A 5,161-nucleotide genomic window follows, 5' to 3' on the forward strand; every position below is an offset into this window, starting at 1 on the left:
TTCCTCACTCTGTTCAACTCCTGATATTCTCTGTTGTGAGTAATATTTCTACTGCCAGAATTTTCAACTAAAGCTCTTGACCAATGATGAGGCTGCTGGCAAACCTTACTATATTGCCCAGGGCAAAACACACTTCTCTACAAGACACTCCATGAAGGAGAGAAAGGAACATAGATGTGTGTACTGCAATCTAAGGAGTCTGGTTTCATTTGTAACGCACCTAGTTTCACATTATCTGTTAGGTCTAAGGAAACAGGCTGCTGAAGGCTGATGTGTAAGGAATGGTAGAGTTGTCCTAGGTCCCCTGGATGGGGACACATGAAGGCCCATTGAAGTGCAAGACTCCTGCTGTGATGTTCACTTGTGTTTATGTTTGTCTACTCCTTTAAATATCTGTATGCTTTGTCCTCAGCGTCCAATCCCTGAAAATGTACTTAGTAAGTTTAAACAACACACATATATAACTGTTTGCTCAAAAATGATTTTACTACTAGATAGGACTATATCATCACAGATTATTAGAGGCTGAAAGATTAGGAGGCATGTCCAGGGAGTATACAGTTCACTGGAGGGCATTAAATTATCCAAGCTTCCACAGCACAAAGTTTTTGTGGGTCTTGACTATCCACCATGGTGTAGTTGCAGTTTTCCTTGTGAAAAATTTCAGTGCACTTGATTCTGTCATAATGTACAGGTATTGCAACTCTATAGTGGAGAGAAGACCAATGCTTTACAAAGACACCAGTACAATTCACAATATCTAACCTATAACAACATTCTAGATGCTTAGCAATTGAGAAATTGATTAAAACATACATGTTTATGTTCAATGAAATGTTACTAAGCCAAGTGATTGGCAGGAAAATGAATATACTGGAAAGAATTATGCTAAGTGAAATTTGTCAGACTCAGAAAGGGAATAATGACATTCCAGGATGCTGAGACATAGGTGAAGAGAACAGAGGGTAGGTATCTGTCTCGGCTCACTTCTACTGTGAATCCAAACCTGCTCTGCAAAATAATGTTTATGAGAAACCCCTGAAGGATGAGATGTTGCATTAATAAGAAGCTTCTCTTTAGAAAGAGGCAGGTATTCCTCAGCCACGACTGCATTGAGACTCACTTATTGTAATACTGAATTCCATTTTTAAGGCAGTAGCACTCTTCACACTTCTCAGAGATCCATGATGAGTTCATTGGATGCATGATTCCATCCTCATCTGTGCATTCTGAAAAAATACACACAGAATCATCAGTGGAGTCCCTGGATCATCCAACAGGAACAAGGCTGTGAGGACCCAGAGGCCAGGCTCTGCTTAGAGATGACAAACAATTTAGAAGGCATATATGACAATGCTGCTTTAGTTCTCTTCAAAATTTCAGTACTGGGAGATCCGTGAAATTGGTAACATTTTCCAAAGAAAACTGAAATCCATTTAAATTTTATTTGAAAATTGGCATTTCAAAAATAACTAAGGACTTCCTATTTCATTATATTGGGAGCCCACTTTCAGCCAGAGTATCTCTAAATAAAGGCCTCACTTCTGTACATTTTTAATTTGCCACTTTTTGCTTTGGCCCTTAATGCATGCACCAGTGAACATGTTGGGGCTTACAGAAATGGGTTCACAATAGGTACAGGTCAGTGAAAGATCTTGTGCTAAGATGCAAAAAAAACGTTCCACACTTAATCCAAGCAGCAGAACAAGATGCAAATAATAATAATAATCAGGCAAACACACTTCTGTACATTTTTAATTTGCCACTTTTTGCTTTGGCCCTTAATGCATGCACCAGTGAACATGTTGGGGCTTACAGAAATGGGTTCACAATAGGTACAGGTCAGTGAAAGATCTTGTGCTAAGATGCAAAAAAAACGTTCCACACTTAATCCAAGCAGCAGAACAAGATGCAAATAATAATAATAATCAGGCAAACACAAAGTCTCTACATTTTGATATAAAATATAAAACACAGAAATCAGGATCTCTGGGTGTGGACCAATGCTGACATCACTTTAAAGCACTGAAAAATGATTCCATTTTTCAACCAAGGGTTAAAACCACTGTTGATATCACTGAGGATACATGGGGCTTGCAGGAATCCCACCCTCTAAATCACCTGGACTGCCAGAGACATGAAAAGCTCACCTCTTCCTTCAGGTCCCTTGATTAGAATATGCAGTTGACAAGTCTCCCCTTGCCTGGCATGGATATTAAAATCTGAATACCTTTTGGACCAAGCAATTGTCCTCAACCATGAATCCATGTGGTAGTCACTCAAGGAGCAGTTGAGTGTGCTGCTCTGACAACTGGGATTCCGATTTATTGTGTCTTAGGTGAAACCAGAGTGTTTGCAGGTTTCAAAAGCTCTGTAGGCAATTGTCAGCCAGGCAGAAGCAAGGATGACTACCTTATATTCAGCCCAAGTAGAAGACCCTCATTTGACTCAATTTCTGTATTTTTCCTCACCCATCTTTCTGTGTAGACTCAAAACATTCTCTTCTCAGCAGGTTCTACCCATCAGGCCTTAATAATATCATTACCAACATTGAAAACCAAGACTTACCAGCAGGGGAATCATCTTGAACTTCCTCATTGGATCTGATATGGCACTGGGAACTGTATGATGTCATAAAGGCAGCCAGAACCAGGAGGCTGCCCAAGAGAACCTTCTGAAATGTAAGGAAAGTCATGGGGGAGAGTGAGTGAACTCAGACTGTCATCCTGGATTGAGGGTCACAGAAGGAACGTTTTTGGTCTCTGGAAAGTGGTTCAGAATGTGGATCCTCTTCCATTCTGTTTTCAAGCTAACAGGTTGAGACCTACACATTCAATAGGTAAATGGTGGGTAGAACTACATGTGTGTCCTGAATCCCATGGCTGCAATGACAGTGTGCTTTCTTTTTACAGAGGAAGTTCAGGAGTGCTTTGAAGATAAAAATACTTTTTAGCTGTTTCACAAACAAGGGAGAAGTTATACAAACATTAAACCATTTACAAAATCATAGATCCAGGAAAATAGAGTTGGAGGCTGACTGCAATTAAGTTAATTGGACAAGTGACTAAGAAGACAAGTTACCACAGTGACTTATTTACTTTCCTCATCACTGAAATACAATAATCCACCCCTGCATAATAAAAGAGGACAGATTTATTTTTGACTCACAATTTGAAGAGTTTTCAGTCCTTGAGTGGTCAGTAGCATGACAGAATATCCCTATGTGCAGGAAATCTGCTTAGTAACAGTGGCTGGGACAGAGAGAGAGATCAAGGGAGGAGATAGGAAATACATACTTTTCGGTCACACCCACAATGACCTGTCTCTTCTGTTCAGACCCAATCTCCTCAGAGAAAGTAAATTGCAATGCCCCCATAATCCTTATATATAATATTTAAACCCACGAGTCCCCCCAAGGTCATTTTGGAATATAAATTTAACCATCTCTAAGAGTTATCAAAGTCCTAACAATTCTCCCACTGATGAAAAGTCCAAGTCCAAAGTCTCCTCTGAAACTCAAGGCAAAGTCTGACATGTGAGTACCTATAAAAATAAAAAAGAAAGGTAAACAAAGTAGATGTTTAGTGTCAAACAGTAATTATTTCCATTGTAAAAGAAAAGGATAGAAAAGAATGTGAATAAAGCAAGACTGAAGCATAGACAGGGAAATATTACATCCTGTAGCTCCATGTTCAGCCCCTGGAGCAAGATGTGGTGAGATAGTAGCTCTTAATCCCTGGAGAAGCCCTATGCCTAAGGCACCACAGGAATTATCTCTTGTGGTTTCTTTCTTGGGCTGACTTTGCTTAAACCTTGAGGATTTCTTTAGATTTTCCATGTACCCGGCTTCTCCAACTTCCTATATTCTCCATTGTCCTTTGGCTGCACTCATTGAGCTTCTTGCCCTGTTCTCTCATGGGCAAACCGACTGGCTTCACAAGTTTTCTTCTGAAATATGCATGAAAGCCTTCCTAACCCCACAACTCTTACATTCTGCATTCCTATAAAACCAGCATCATATGGATAATGACACAGTTTGTCACCACCTAGAGCAGTAGCCAGCCCTTCAATAATTAGCCAGGCTCTTGCATCATGACTACAAGTGTCTCTGAGTGCGTGGATATCTGAGCATTGGGGAAAAAATCCCAGGTACCCAATTCCCTACGTGGCCTTTCTCCAGGAGAGTGCCTTGAAACTATCTTCTCAAAGCAAAACTTTTTATTTATCCACCCTTGAGTTAGTCTGCAGAGAGGGGAGACTTGGTGACTCCTCCCATACTCTCTAGACTTCCTCTGTACTGTTCTAATATAGCATAATTGGCTTCTTTTTAATACTAATCTTTTCAGAAAACAAGCTGTCCTCTGCTCCAGTTTAGAAGGCCCCAACTCTATTGGAGCTTCCTCTCTGGACAAATTCATCTTTTGAAATCATTCTTTGGTGTCACTTCAAGCTCCTGTCCTGATTCTCATTGTAGATCTGGCTAAATGGCCCCAATGCCAGGCCTGGTGGCCCATGCTCATAATCTCAGCATGTGGGAGGCTAAGGCAGGAGGATAACTTTGAGTTTGAGAGCAGCCTGTGCTTGTAGGAGCAAGTCATCTATTAAGCACCTTCCAGTTACCTCTCAAAATCCCAACCTTTGACCCATGGGGCTTTGGAAAGACATGTAGATATAAACCAGGAACAGGCAGGTGGAAATACAGAGTATTTTCAGACATTTACCAATTCCCCAAACACAAATGTAAGTATTACATATCACAAACATACTAATGAAAAGTTGACAACAAGAAGACAATGCAGCTTTGAATCTCATTTTACTGATAATAAAAAACTTTTTTTTTAATTTTCAGAACTCTGCTGTTCTGTACATAAAAGCCAGAGCTTTGAGCATCTGAGGTCAGCTCTCTATCACTCAGCTTCACCGCTGCACTGAACAAAGCATCTCTCATGGGGACCTGGACACAGCAATAAAGTTTGATTGCAATCACAGTCAGAAGACCAAGGGAAGTAGCATGTGGTCCACATCAAGTTCACATATGAACCTCAGTGCAGTAGTTTCAGGAATCTTCAGGAAAGGAAGACATGGTGACACAGTCCTTCTGCAAGATGCTTGAGGTCAGTGATGAAGTGATGCCAGGCTAATGGATCACCACTGATGCAAG

General features: G+C 40.6%; 1 long non-coding RNA gene across 1 annotated transcript; it reads right to left on the reverse strand.

Annotated features, from left to right (window-relative positions):
• Positions 1 to 472: 472 nt before the first annotated feature.
• Positions 473 to 2,617, reverse strand: LOC104850717. Its single transcript, XR_777048.1, has 3 exons — positions 2,569 to 2,617; positions 1,124 to 1,229; positions 473 to 705 (listed from the first exon to the last, which is right to left on the reverse strand). It is a non-coding gene; the product is annotated as an uncharacterized LOC104850717 (long non-coding RNA).
• Between the last annotated feature and the right edge of the window lie 2,544 nt (positions 2,618 to 5,161).

Source organism: Fukomys damarensis, unplaced genomic scaffold (genome assembly GCF_012274545.1).
Source record: "Fukomys damarensis isolate Sample0158 unplaced genomic scaffold, DMR_v1.0_HiC HiC_scaffold_51, whole genome shotgun sequence".
NCBI lineage: Eukaryota > Metazoa > Chordata > Mammalia > Rodentia > Bathyergidae > Fukomys > Fukomys damarensis.